General features: G+C 43.8%; 1 long non-coding RNA gene across 13 annotated transcripts in view; it reads right to left on the reverse strand.

Moving 5' to 3' along the window:
- The window catches only part of LOC307181408, a 1,608,936-nt gene that overhangs the window by 1,180,109 nt on the left and 413,059 nt on the right, over nucleotides 1–15,768 (reverse strand). The gene's annotated exons all lie outside the window — the stretch shown is intronic.

A 15,768-nucleotide genomic window follows, 5' to 3' on the forward strand; every position in this document is an offset into this window, starting at 1 on the left:
GGAAAAGAGGCAGAACGTCCACAATGATGCACTTGGCCAAAAAGGGCGTATGCGTTTTTTCCTGAATATATTCAGGAAAAAACGCATACGCCCTTTTTGGCCAACCAAGCAAGCTTGCAAAGGAAATCTGCACTACAATGAAGTCTCACTTCCCCCCGGTCAAAAGGGCCATCTGAAAAAAGTGTAAAATCCAGAAAGGCAGGACAGGCCATGGAGAACTGGGAGCCTTGTTATGCTGATGGACGGGATGTAAATTGCCAACAGACACTCGGGAGAAGTGTATGGTGTTTCCTGAAACATCTAAAAAACAAAGCAACAGAGCCTAGGGCACTGCCACTTATGGTCCTATAGCTTAGGGAAATTAAAATCAAAAAGACACAGCCACCCCAAAGTTTGGAACGGCTCTGTTTACAAGAACCTCGTTTACAGTACAAGTTCAACATCGCAGAAAGTGAAAAATGGATAAAGAAGTTGTGGTATTTACTTACAAAGCAATATCACTCAGCAATGAAATCTGTGTCATCAGGCCCGTAGCAGCACAATGAGTGGATTCAGGTATGATGATTCTAACTGAAATAAGTCACACAGAAAAGAAACATCATAAGATATCAGTAATACACGGAATGTAAACTTGGCTACACAGGAACTGAATTACAGAACAGAACAGGGTCTCAAATTTAGAAAACCAACTTATGCTTGCTTAAGGGGAAAGGTGAGTTGGGGTGCTGCATAAAAGCAGAGATTGAAATGAGCACAGATAAAGTTCCTTAAGCCAAATATGGAATAGACAAGAGCTACTCCTTGCTCAACGAAATGGACTCAACACCCCATATTAAACGCCTAAGAATGTACCTGCCTAGTAAGTATCTTAAAACCTATGGATTGCTATGTTTCCAAAAGAGAATCAAGCGTGTGTACAGGGGCATAAACGCAGCAGTGATAGGATTGGAGAGGTTCGGTGAGCAAATGAAGACCCTTTGAAGTCATATTGCATGGTACCCATTACACGGGTCTGAACTCTCCAGGTTTAAGGTATTCTTCCTTCAGCTAAAACATGCATGTGGAACCCAAGTATGATCAACCATGTGAACGGGAGACGTGTTCAAATATGTCTCAGTTTTCCTCCCCTGGTACTCGGGTGCAACATTCCAGACGCTTTACTAACACTCTCCCCACTTGGAGAGTCAGCGCCTTTAACCTCCTGTTTGGCCCAGTTTGCAATTTCTGCGGAAGATGAACAGGAATAGCGAGAACCAATGAGAGACTAGCTGGAGGTGTCTGGACGGGCAAATTTAACTCTCATTTCCCACCAGGAAGAGGAAATAACCAAAGGCTCAGCGTGCCGTACCGGAACCAGATTAGGGCCTGAAGCCATCCTGCGGTGTTGCGGCCAGCTCAAAAGAAAGCGAGTTGAAGAAAGGAGCTCAGGGGCACTGTAATTCACAAACCTGCAGAGTTATAAATGACAGCTATCGTCCAAAAATAGACTGAAGTAAGGCTGCCAAGAGGACTTGAAAGCGGGGCAGAATTGCAGGAAACCGATTTCAGGAGGTAGACTGGAATTGCATTGAAAGCATAGGAAAAGAGGCAGAACGTCCACAATGATGCACTTGGCCAAAAAGGGCGTATGCGTTTTTTCCTGAATATATTCAGGAAAAAACGCATACGCCCTTTTTGGCCAACCAAGCAAGCTTGCAAAGGAAATCTGCACTACAATGAAGTCTCACTTCCCCCCGGTCAAAAGGGCCATCTGAAAAAAGTGTAAAATCCAGAAAGGCAGGACAGGCCATGGAGAACTGGGAGCCTTGTTATGCTGATGGACGGGATGTAAATTGCCAACAGACACTCGGGAGAAGTGTATGGTGTTTCCTGAAACATCTAAAAAACAAAGCAACAGAGCCTAGGGCACTGCCACTTATGGTCCTATAGCTTAGGGAAATTAAAATCAAAAAGACACAGCCACCCCAAAGTTTGGAACGGCTCTGTTTACAAGAACCTCGTTTACAGTACAAGTTCAACATCGCAGAAAGTGAAAAATGGATAAAGAAGTTGTGGTATTTACTTACAAAGCAATATCACTCAGCAATGAAATCTGTGTCATCAGGCCCGTAGCAGCACAATGAGTGGATTCAGGTATGATGATTCTAACTGAAATAAGTCACACAGAAAAGAAACATCATAAGATATCAGTAATACACGGAATGTAAACTTGGCTACACAGGAACTGAATTACAGAACAGAACAGGGTCTCAAATTTAGAAAACCAACTTATGCTTGCTTAAGGGGAAAGGTGAGTTGGGGTGCTGCATAAAAGCAGAGATTGAAATGAGCACAGATAAAGTTCCTTAAGCCAAATATGGAATAGACAAGAGCTACTCCTTGCTCAACGAAATGGACTCAACACCCCATATTAAACGCCTAAGAATGTACCTGCCTAGTAAGTATCTTAAAACCTATGGATTGCTATGTTTCCAAAAGAGAATCAAGCGTGTGTACAGGGGCATAAACGCAGCAGTGATAGGATTGGAGAGGTTCGGTGAGCAAATGAAGACCCTTTGAAGTCATATTGCATGGTACCCATTACACGGGTCTGAACTCTCCAGGTTTAAGGTATTCTTCCTTCAGCTAAAACATGCATGTGGAACCCAAGTATGATCAACCATGTGAACGGGAGACGTGTTCAAATATGTCTCAGTTTTCCTCCCCTGGTACTCGGGTGCAACATTCCAGACGCTTTACTAACACTCTCCCCACTTGGAGAGTCAGCGCCTTTAACCTCCTGTTTGGCCCAGTTTGCAATTTCTGCGGAAGATGAACAGGAATAGCGAGAACCAATGAGAGACTAGCTGGAGGTGTCTGGACGGGCAAATTTAACTCTCATTTCCCACCAGGAAGAGGAAATAACCAAAGGCTCAGCGTGCCGTACCGGAACCAGATTAGGGCCTGAAGCCATCCTGCGGTGTTGCGGCCAGCTCAAAAGAAAGCGAGTTGAAGAAAGGAGCTCAGGGGCACTGTAATTCACAAACCTGCAGAGTTATAAATGACAGCTATCGTCCAAAAATAGACTGAAGTAAGGCTGCCAAGAGGACTTGAAAGCGGGGCAGAATTGCAGGAAACCGATTTCAGGAGGTAGACTGGAATTGCATTGAAAGCATAGGAAAAGAGGCAGAACGTCCACAATGATGCACTTGGCCAAAAAGGGCGTATGCGTTTTTTCCTGAATATATTCAGGAAAAAACGCATACGCCCTTTTTGGCCAACCAAGCAAGCTTGCAAAGGAAATCTGCACTACAATGAAGTCTCACTTCCCCCCGGTCAAAAGGGCCATCTGAAAAAAGTGTAAAATCCAGAAAGGCAGGACAGGCCATGGAGAACTGGGAGCCTTGTTATGCTGATGGGCGGGATGTACATTGTCAACAGACACTCGGGAGAAGTGTATGGTGTTTCCTGAAACATCTAAAAAACAAAGCAACAGAGCCTAGGGCACTGCCACTTATGGTCCTATAGCTTAGGGAAATTAAAATCAAAAAGACACAGCCACCCCAAAGTTTGGGACGCCTCTGTTTACAAGAACCTCGTTTACAGTACAAGTTCAACATCGCAGAAAGTGAAAAATGGATAAAGAAGTTGTGGTATTTACTTACAAAGCAATATCACTCAGCAATGAATTCTATGTCATCAGGCCCTTAGCATCACAATGAGTGGATTCAGGTATGATGATTCTAACTGAAGTAAGTCACACAGAAAAAGAAACATCATAAGATATCAGTAATACACGGAATGTAAACTTGGCTACACAGGAACTGAATTACAGAACAGAACAGGGTCTCAAATTTAGAAAACCAACTTATGCTTGCTTAAGGGGAAAGGTGAGTTGGGGTGCTGCATAAAACCAGAGATTGAAATGAGCACAGATAAAGTTCCTTAAGCCAAATATGGAATAGACAAGAGCTACTCCTTGCTCAACGAAATGGACTCAAAACCCCATATTAAACCCCTAAGAATGTACCTGACTAGTAAGTATCTTAAAACCTATGGATTGCTATGTCTCCAAAAGAGAATCAAGCGTGTGTACAGGGGAATAAACGCAGCAGTGATAGGATTGGAGAGGTTCGGTGAGCAAATGAAGACCCTTTGAAGTCATATTGCATGGTACCCATTACACGGGTCTCAACTCTCCAGGTTTAAGGTATTCTTCCTTCAGCTAAAACATGCATGTGGAACCCAGAGTATGATCAACCATGTGATCGGGAGACGTGTTCAAATATGTCTCAGTTTTCCTCCCCTGGTACTCGGGTGCAACATTCCAGACGCTTTACTAACACTCTCCCGACTTGGAGAGTCAGTCCCTTTAACCTCCTGTTTGTCCCAGTTTGCAATTTCTGCGGAAGATGAACAGGAATAGCGAGAACCAATGAGAGGCTAGCTGGAGGTGTCTGGACGGGCAAATTTAACTCTCATTTCCCACCAGGAAGAGGAATTAACCAAAGGCTCAGCATGCCGGGCCGGAACCAGATTAGGGCCTGAAGCCATCCTGCGGTGTTGCGGCCAGGTCACAAGAAAGCGAGTTGAAGAAAGGAGCTCAGGGGCACTGTAATTCACAAACCTGCAGAGTTATAAATGACAGCTATCGTCCAAAAATAGACTGAAGTAAGGCTGCCAAGAGGACTTGAAAGCGGGGCAGAATTGCAGGAAACCGATTTCAGGAGGTAGACTGGAATTGCATTGAAAGCATAGGAAAAGAGGCAGAACGTCCACAATGATGCACTTGGCCAAAAAGGGCGTATGCGTTTTTTCCTGAATATATTCAGGAAAAAACGCATACGCCCTTTTTGGCCAACCAAGCAAGCTTGCAAAGGAAATCTGCACTACAATGAAGTCTCACTTCCCCCCGGTCAAAAGGGCCATCTGAAAAAAGTGTAAAATCCAGAAAGGCAACAGGCCATTGAGAACTGGGAGCCTTGTTATGCTGATGGGCGGGATGTAAATTGCCAACAGACACTTGGGAGAAGTGTATAGTGTTTCCTGAAACATCTAAAAAACAAAGCAACAGAGCCTAGAGCACTTCCACTTATGGTCCTATAGCTTAGGGAAATTAAAATCAAAAAGACACAGCCACCCCAATGTTTGGAACGGCTCTGTTTACAAGAACCTCGTTTACAGTACAAGTTCAACATCGCAGAAAGTGAAAAATGGATAAAGAAGTTGTAGTATTCACTTACAAAGCAATATCACTCAGCAATGAAATCTGTGTCATCAGGCCCTTAGCATCACAATGAGTGGATTCAGGTATGATGATTCTAACTGAAATAAGTCACACAGAAAAAGAAACATCATAAGATATCACTAATACACGGAATGTAAACTTGGCTACACAGGAACTGAATTCCAAAACAGAACAGGGTCTCAAATTTAGAAAACCAACTTATGCTTGCTTAAGGGGAAAGGTGAGTTGGGGTGCTGCATAAAACCAGAGATTGAAATGAGCACAGATAAAGTTCCTTAAGCCAAATATGGAATAGACAAGAGCTACTCCTTGCTCAACGAAATGGACTCAACACCGCATATTAAACGCCTAAGAATGTACCTGACTAGTAAGTATCTTAAAACCTATGGATTGCTATGTCTCCGAAAGAGAATCAAGCATGTGTACAGGGGCATAAACGCAGCAGTGATAGGATTGGAGAGGTTCGGTGAGCAAATGAAGACCCTTTGAAGTCATATTGCATGGTACCCATTCCACGGGTTTCAACTACCCAGGTTTTAGGTATTCTTCCTTCAGCTAAAACATGCATGTGGAACCCAAGTATGATCAACCATGTGAACGGGAGACGTGTTCAAATATGTCTCAGTTTTCCTCCCCTGGTACTCGGGTGCAACATTCCAGACGCTTTACTAACACTCTCCCCACTTGGAGAGTCAGCGCCTTTAACCTCCTGTTTGGCCCAGTTTGCAATTTCTGCGGAAGATGAACAGGAATAGCGAGAACCAATGAGAGGCTACCTGAAGGTGTCTGGACGGGCAAATTTAACTCTCATTTCCCACCAGGAAGAGGAAATAACCAAAGGCTCAGCGTGCCGTACCGGAACCAGATTAGGGCCTGAAGCCATCCTGCGGGGTTGCGGCCAGCTCAAAAGAAAGCGAGTTGAAGAAAGGAGCTCAGGGGCACTGTAATTCACAAACCTGCAGAGTTATAAATGACAGCTATCGTCCAAAAATAGACTGAAGTAAGGCTGCCAAGAGGACTTGAAAGCGGGGCAGAATTGCAGGAAACCGATTTCAGGAGGTAGACTGGAATTGCATTGAAAGCATAGGAAAAGAGGCAGAACGTCCACAATGATGCACTTGGCCAAAAAGGGCGTATGCGTTTTTTCCTGAATATATTCAGGAAAAAACGCATACGCCCTTTTTGGCCAACCAAGCAAGCTTGCAAAGGAAATCTGCACTACAATGAAGTCTCACTTCCCCCCGGTCAAAAGGGCCATCTGAAAAAAGTGTAAAATCCAGAAAGGCAGGACAGGCCATGGAGAACTGGGAGCCTTGTTATGCTGATGGGTGGGATGTAAATTGCCAACAACCACTCGGGAGAAGTGTATGGTGTTTCCTGAAACATCTAAAAAACAAAGCAACAGAACCTAGGGCACTTCCACTTATGGTCCTATAGCTTAGGGAAATTAAAATCAAAAAGACACAGCCACCCCAAAGTTTGGAACGGCTCCGTTTACAAGAACCTCGTTTACAGTACAAGTTCAACATCGCAGAAAGTGAAAAATGGATAAAGAAGTTGTGGTATTTACTTACAAAGCAATATCACTCAGCAATGAAATCTGTGTCATCAGGCCCTTAGCAGCACAATGAGTGGATTCAGGTATGATGATTCTAACTGAAGTAAGTCACACAGAAAAAGAAACATCATAAGATATCAGTAATACACGGAATGTAAACTTGGCTACACAGGAACTGAATTACAGAACAGAACAGGGTCTCAAATTTAGAAAACCAACTTATGCTTGCTTAAGGGTAAAGGTGAGTTGGGGTGCTGCATAAAACCAGAGATTGAAATGAGCACAGATAAAGTTCCTTAAGTCAAATATGGAATAGACAAGAGCTACTCCTTGCTCAACGAAATGGACTCAACACCCCATATTAAACGCCTAAGAATGTACCTGACTAGTAAGTATCTTAAAACCTATGGATTGCTATGTCTCCGAAAGAGAATCAAGCATGTGTACAGGGGCATAAACGCAGCAGTGATAGGATTGGAGAGGTTTGGTGAGCAAATGAAGACCCTTTGAAGTCATATTGCATGGTACCCATTCCACGGGTTTCAACTACCCAGGTTTTAGTTATTCTTCCTTCAGATAAAACATGCATGTGGAACCCAGAGTATGATCAACCATGTGATCGGGAGACGTGTTCAAATATGTCTCAGTTTTCCTCCCCTGGTACTCGGGTGCAACATTCCAGACGCTTTACTAACACTCTCCCCACTTGGAGAGTCAGCGCCTTTAACCTCCTGTTTGGCACAGTTTGCAATTTCTGCGGAAGATGAACAGGAATAGCGAGAACCAATGAGAGGCTAGCTGGAGGTGTCTGGACGGGCAAATTTAACTCTCATTTCCCAACAGGAAGAGGAAATAACCAAAGGCTCAGCGTGCCGTACCAGAACCAGATTAGGGCCTGAAGACATCCTGCGGTGTTGCGGCCAGCTCAAAAGAAAGCGAGTTGAAGAAAGGAGCTCAGGGGCACTGTAATTCACAAACCTGCAGAGTTATAAATGACAGCTATCGTCCAAAAATATACTGAAGTAAGGCTGCCAAGAGGACTTGAAAGCGGGGCAGAATTGCAGGAAACCGATTTCAGGAGGTAGACTGGAATTGCATTGAAAGCATAGGAAAAGAGGCAGAACGTCCACAATGATGCACTTGGCCAAAAAGGGCGTATGCGTTTTTTCCTGAATATATTCAGGAAAAAACGCATACGCCCTTTTTGGCCAACCAAGCAAGCTTGCAAAGGAAATCTGCACTACAATGAAGTCTCACTTCCCCCCGGTCAAAAGGGCCATCTGAAAAAAGTGTAAAATCCAGAAAGGCAGGACAGGCCATGGAGAACTGGGAGCCTTGTTATGCTGATGGGCGGGATGTAAATTGCCAACAACCACTCGGGAGAAGTGTATGGTGTTTCCTGAAACATCTAAAAAACAAAGCAACAGAACCTAGGGCACTTCCACTTATGGTCCTATAGCTTAGGGAAATTAAAATCAAAAAGACACAGCCACCCCAAAGTTTGGAACGGCTCTGTTTACAAGAACCTCGTTTACAGTACAAGTTCAACATCGCAGAAAGTGAAAAATGGATAAAGAAGTTGTGGTATTTACTTACAAAGCAATATCACTCAGCAATGAAATCTGTGTCATCAGGCCCTTAGCATCACAATGAGTGGATTCAGGTATGATGATTCTAACTGAAATAAGTCACACAGAAAAAGAAACATCATAAGATATCACTAATACACGGAATGTAAACTTGGCTACACAGGAACTGAATTCCAAAACAGAACAGGGTCTCAAATTTAGAAAACCAACTTATGCTTGCTTAAGGGGAAAGGTGAGTTGGGTTGCTGCATAAAACCAGGGATTGAAATGAGCACAGATAAAGTTCCTTAAGCCAAATATGGAATAGACAAGAGCTACTCCTTGCTCAACGAAATGGACTCAACACCGCATATTAAACGCCTAAGAATGTACCTGACTAGTAAGTATCTTAAAACCTATGGATTGCTATGTCTCCGAAAGAGAATCAAGCATGTGTACAGGGGCATAAACGCAGCAGTGATAGGATTGGAGAGGTTCGGTGAGCAAATGAAGACCCTTTGAAGTCATATTGCATGGTACCCATTCCACGGGTTTCAACTACCCAGGTTTTAGGTATTCTTCCTTCAGCTAAAACATGCATGTGGAACCCAGAGTATGATCAACCATGTGATCGGGAGACGTGTTCAAATATGTCTCAGTTTTCCTCCCCTGGTACTCGGGTGCAACATTCCAGACGCTTTACTAACACTCTCCCCACTTGGAGAGTCAGCGCCTTTAACCTCCTGTTTGGCACAGTTTGCAATTTCTGCGGAAGATGAACAGGAATAGCGAGAACCAATGAGAGGCTAGCTGGAGGTGTCTGGACGGGCAAATTTAACTCTCATTTCCCAACAGGAAGAGGAAATAACCAAAGGCTCAGCGTGCCGTACCGGAACCAGATTAGGGCCTGAAGCCATCCTGCGGTGTTGCGGCCAGCTCAAAAGAAAGCGAGTTGAAGAAAGGAGCTCAGGGGCACTGTAATTCACAAACCTGCAGAGTTATAAATGACAGCTATCGTCCAAAAATAGACTGAAGTAAGGCTGCCAAGAGGACTTGAAAGCGGGGCAGAATTGCAGGAAACCGATTTCAGGAGGTAGACTGGAATTGCATTGAAAGCATAGGAAAAGAGGCAGAACGTCCACAATGATGCACTTGGCCAAAAAGGGCGTATGCGTTTTTTCCTGAATATATTCAGGAAAAAACGCATACTCCCTTTTTGGCCAACCAAGCAAGCTTGCAAAGGAAATCTGCACTACAATGAAGTCTCACTTCCCCCCGGTCAAAAGGGCCATCTGAAAAAAGTGTAAAATCCAGAAAGGCAGGACAGGCCATGGAGAACAGGGAGCCTTGTTATGCTGATGGGCGGGATGTAAGTTGCCAACAGACACTCGGGAGAAGTGTATGGTGTTTCCTGAAACATCTAAAAAACAAAGCAACAGAGCCTAGGGCACTGCCACTTATGGCCCTATAGCTTAGGGAAATTAAAATCAGAAGGACACAGCCACCCCAAAGTTTGGGACGGCTCTGTTTACAAGAACCTCGTTTACAGTACAAGTTCAACATCGCAGAAAGTGAAAAATGGATAAAGAAGTTGTGGTATTTACTTACAAAGCAATATCACTCAGCAATGAAATCTATGTCATCAGGCCCTTAGCATCACAATGAGTGGATTCAGGTATGATGATTCTAACTGAAATAAGTCACACAGAAAAAGAAACATCATAAGATATCAGTAATACACGGAATGTAAACTTGGCTACACAGGAACTGAATTACAGAACAGAACAGGGTCTCAAATTTAGAAAACCAACTTATGCTTGCTTAAGGGTAAAGGTGAGTTGGGTTGCTGCATAAAACCAGAGATTGAAATGAGCACAGATAAAGTTCCTTAAGTCAAATATGGAATAGACAAGAGCTACTCCTTGCTCAACGAAATGGACTCAACACCGCATATTAAACGCCTAAGAATGTACCTGACTAGTAAGTATCTTAAAACCTATGGATTGCTATGTCTCCGAAAGAGAATCAAGCATGTGTACAGCGGCATAAACGCAGCAGTGATAGGATTGGAGAGGTTCGGTGAGCAAATGAAGACCCTTTGAAGTCATATTGCATGGTACCCATTACACGGGTCTGAACTCTCCAGGTTTAAGGTATTCTTCCTTCAGCTAAAACATGCATGTGGAACCCAAGTATGATCAACCATGTGAACGGGAGACGTGTTCAAATATGTCTCAGTTTTCCTTCCCTGGTACTCGGGTGCAACATTCCAGACGCTTTACTAACACTCTCCCCACTTGGAGAGTCAGTCCCTTTAACCTCCTGTTTGGCCCAGTTTGCAATTTCTGCGGAAGATGAACAGGAATAGCGAGAACCAATGAGAGACTAGCTGGAGGTGTCTGGACGGGCAAATTTAACTCTCATTTCCCACCAGGAAGAGGAATTAACCAAAGGCTCAGCGTGCCATGCCGGAACCAGATTAGGGCCTGAAGCCATCCTGCGGTGTTGCGGCCAGGTCACAAGAAAGCGAGTTGAAGAAAGGAGCTCAGGGGCACTGTAATTCACAAACCTGCAGAGTTATAAATGACAGCTATCGTCCAAAAATATACTGAAGTAAGGCTGCCAAGAGGACTTGAAAGCGGGGCAGAATTGCAGGAAACCGATTTCAGGAGGTAGACTGGAATTGCATTGAAAGCATAGGAAAAGAGGCAGAACGTCCACAATGATGCACTTGGCCAAAAAGGGCGTATGCGTTTTTTCCTGAATATATTCAGGAAAAAACGCATACGCACTTTTTGGCCAACCAAGCAAGCTTGCAAAGGAAATCTGCACTACAATGAAATCTCACTTCCCCCCGGTCAAAAGGGCCATCTGAAAAAAGTGTAAAATCCAGAAAGGCAACAGGCCATTGAGAACTGGGAGCCTTGTTATGCTGATGGGCGGGATGTAAATTGCCAACAGACACTTGGGAGAAGTGTATAGTGTTTCCTGAAACATCTAAAAAACAAAGCAACAGAGCCTAGGGCACTTCCACTTATGGTCCTATAGCTTAGGGAAATTAAAATCAAAAAGACACAGCCACCCCAATGTTTGGAACGGCTCTGTTTACAAGAACCTCGTTTACAGTATAAGTTCAACATCGCAGAAAGTGAAAAATGGATAAAGAAGTTGTAGTATTCACTTACAAAGCAATATCACTCAGCAATGAAATCTGTGTCATCAGGCCCTTAGCATCACAATGAGTGGATTCAGGTATGATGATTCTAACTGAAATAAGTCACACAGAAAAAGAAACATCATAAGATATCACTAATACACGGAATGTAAACTTGGCTACACAGGAACTGCATTCCAAAACAGAACAGGGTCTCAAATTTAGAAAACCAACTTATGCTTGCTTAAGGGGAAAGGTGAGTTGGGGTGCTGCATAAAACCAGAGATTGAAATGAGCACAGATAAAGTTCCTTAAGCCAAATATGGAATAGACAAGAGCTACTCCTTGCTCAACGAAATGGACTCAACACCGCATATTAAACGCCTAAGAATGTACCTGACTAGTAAGTATCTTAAAACCTATGGATTGCTATGTCTCCGAAAGAGAATCAAGCATGTGTACAGGGGCATAAACGCAGCAGTGATACGATTGGAGAGGTTCGGTGAGCAAATGAAGACCCTTTGAAGTCATATTGCATGGTACCCATTCCACGGGTTTCAACTACCCAGGTTTTAGGTATTCTTCCTTCAGATAAAACATGCATGTGGAACCCAGAGTATGATCAACCATGTGATCGGGAGACGTGTTCAAATATGTCTCAGTTTTCCTCCCCTGGTACTCGGGTGCAACATTCCAGACGCTTTACTAACACTCTCCCCACTTGGAGAGTCAGCGCCTTTAACCTCCTGTTTGGCACAGTTTGCAATTTCTGCGGAAGATGAACAGGAATAGCGAGAACCAATGAGAGGCTAGCTGGAGGTGACTGGACGGGCAAATTTAACTCTCATTTCCCACCAGGAAGAGGAAATAACCAAAGGCTCAGCGTGCCGTACCGGAACCAGATTAGGGCCTGAAGACATCCTGCGGTGTTGCGGCCAGCTCAAAAGAAAGCGAGTTGAAGAAAGGAGCTCAGGGGCACTGTAATTCACAAACCTGCAGAGTTATAAATGACAGCTATCGTCCAAAAATATATTGAAGTAAGGCTGCCAAGAGGACTTGAAAGCGGGGCAGAATTGCAGGAAACCGATTTCAGGAGGTAGACTGGAATTGCATTGAAAGCATAGGAAAAGAGGCAGAACGTCCACAATGATGCACTTGGCCAAAAAGGGCGTATGCGTTTTTTCCTGAATATATTCAGGAAAAAACGCATACGCCCTTTTTGGCCAACCAAGCAAGCTTGCAAAGGAAATCTGCACTACAATGAAGTCTCACTTCCCCCCGGTCAAAAGGGCCATCTGAAAAAAGTGTAAAATCCAGAAAGGCAGGACAGGCCATGGAGAACAGGGAGCCTTGTTATGCTGATGGGCGGGATGTAAATTGCCAACAGACACTTGGGAGAAGTGTATGGTGTTTCCTGAAACATCTAAAAAACAAAGCAACAGAGCCTAGGGCACTGCCACTTATGGCCCTATAGCTTAGGGAAATTAAAATCAGAAGGACACAGCCACCCCAAAGTTTGGGACGGCTCTGTTTACAAGAACCTCGTTTACAGTAGAAGTTCAACATCGCAGAAAGTGAAAAATGGATAAAGAAGTTGTGGTATTTACTTACAAAGCAATATCACTCAGCAATGAAATCTATGTCATCAGGCCCTTAGCATCACAATGAGTGGATTCAGGTATGATGATTCTAACTGAAATAAGTCACACAGAAAAAGAAACATCATAAGATATCAGTAATACACGGAATGTAAACTTGGCTACACAGGAACTGAATTACAGAACAGAACAGGGTCTCAAATTTAGAAAACCAACTTATGCTTGCTTAAGGGTAAAGGTGAGTTGGGGTGCTGCATAAAACCAGAGATTGAAATGAGCACAGATAAAGTTCCTTAAGTCAAATATGGAATAGACAAGAGCTACTCCTTGCTCAAAGAAATGGACTCAACACCGCATATTAAACGCCTAAGAATGTACCTGACTAGTAAGTATCTTAAAACCTATGGATTGCTATGTCTCCAAAAGAGAATCAAGCATGTGTACAGGGGCATAAACGCAGCAGTGATAGGATTGGAGAGGTTCGGTGAGCAAATGAAGACCCTTTGAAGTCATATTGCATGGTACGCATTACAAGGGTTTCAACTACCCAGGTTTAAGGTATTCTTCCTTCAGCTAAAACATGCATGTGGAACCTAGAGTATGATCAACCATGTGATCGGGAGACGTGTTCAAATATGTCTCAGTTTTCCTCCCCTGGGACTCGGGTGCAACATTCCAGACCCTTTACTAACACTCTCCCGAGTTGGAGAGTCAGTCCCTTTAACCTCCTGTTTGGCCCAGTTTGCAATTTCTGCGGAAGATGAACAGGAATAGCGAGAACCAATGAGAGACTAGCTGGAGGTGTCTGGACGGGCAAATTTAACTCTCATTTCTCACCAGGAAGAGGAATTAACCAAAGGCTCAGCGTGCCGTGCCAGAACCAGATTATGGCCTGAAGCCATCCTGCGGTGTTGCGGCCAGGTCACAAGAAAGCGAGTTGAAGAAAGGAGCTCAGGGGCACTGTAATTCACAAACCTGCAGACTTATAAATGACAGCTATCGTCCAAAAATAGACTGAAGTAAGGCTGCCAAGAGGACTTGAAAGCGGGGCAGAATTGCAGGAAACCGATTTCAGGAGGTAGACTGGAATTGCATTGAAAGCATAGGAAAAGAGGCAGAACGTCCACAATGATGCACTTGGCCAAAAAGGGCGTATGCGTTTTTTCCTGAATATATTCAGGAAAAAACGCATACGCCCTTTTTGGCCAACCAAGCAAGCTTGCAAAGGAAATCTGCACTACAATGAAGTCTCACTTCCCCCCGGTCAAAAGGGCCATCTGAAAAAAGTGTAAAATCCAGAAAGACAAGACAGGCCATGGAGAACTGGGAGCCTTGTTATGCTGATGGGCGGGATGTAAATTGCCAACAACCACTCCGGAGAAGTGTATGGTGTTTCCTGAAACATGTAAAAAACAAAGCAACAGAACCTAGGGCACTTCCACTTATGGTCCTATAGCTTAGGGAAATTAAAATCAAAAATACACAGCCTCCCCAAAGTTTGGAACGGCTCTGTTTACAAGAACCTCGTTTACAGTACAAGTTCAACATCGCAGAAAGTGAAAAATGGATAAAGAAGTTGTGGTATTTACTTACAAAGCAATATCACTCAGCAATGAAATCTATGTCATCAGGCCCTTAGCAGCACAATGAGTGGATTCAGGTACGATGATTCTAACTGAAATAAGTCACACAGAAAAAGAAACATCATAAGATATCACTAATACACGGAATGTAAACTTGGCTACACAGGAACTGAATTACAGAACAGAACAGTGTCTCAAATTTAGAAAAGCAACTTATGCTTGCTTAAGGGGAAAGGTGAGTTGGGGTGCTGCATAAAACCAGAGATTGAAATGAGCACAGATAAAGTTCCTTAAGCCAAATATGGAATAGACAAGAGCTACTCCTTGCTCAACGAAATGGACTCAACACCGCATATTAAACGCCTAAGAATGTACCTGACTAGTAAGTATCTTAAAACCTGTGGATTGCTATGTCTCCGAAAGAGAATCAAGCATGTGTACAGGGGCATAAACGCAGCAGTGATAGGATTGGAGAGGTTCGGTGAGCAAATGAAGACCCTTTGAAGTCATATTGCATGGTACCCATTACACGGGTCTCAACTCTCCAGGTTTAAGGTATTCTTCCTTCAGCTAAAACATGCATGTGGAACCTAGAGTATGATCAACCATGTGATCGGGAGACGTGTTCAAATATGTCTCAGTTTTCCTCCCCTGGTAGTCGGGTGCAACATTCCAGACGCTTTACTAACACTCTCCCAACTTGGAGAGTCAGTCCCTTTAACCTCCTGTTTGGCCCAGTTTGCAATTTCTGCGGAAGATGAACAGGAATAGCGAGAACCAATGAGAGACTAGCTGGAGGTGTCTGGACGGGCAAATTTAACTCTCATTTCCCACCAGGAAGAGGAATTAACCAAAGGCTCAGCATGCCGGGCCGGAACCAGATTAGGGCCTGAAGCCATCCTGCGGTGTTGCGGCCAGCTCAAAAGAAAGCGAGTTGAAGAAAGGAGCTCAAGGGCACTGTAATTCACAAACCTGCAGAGTTATAAATGACAGCTATCGTCCAAAAATAGACTGAAGTAAGGCTGCCAAGAGGACTTGAAAGCGGGGCAGAATTGCAGGAAACCGATTTCAGGAGATAGA

Source organism: Stenella coeruleoalba (genome assembly GCF_951394435.1).
Source record: "Stenella coeruleoalba genome assembly, contig: scaffold_69, whole genome shotgun sequence".
NCBI lineage: Eukaryota > Metazoa > Chordata > Mammalia > Artiodactyla > Delphinidae > Stenella > Stenella coeruleoalba.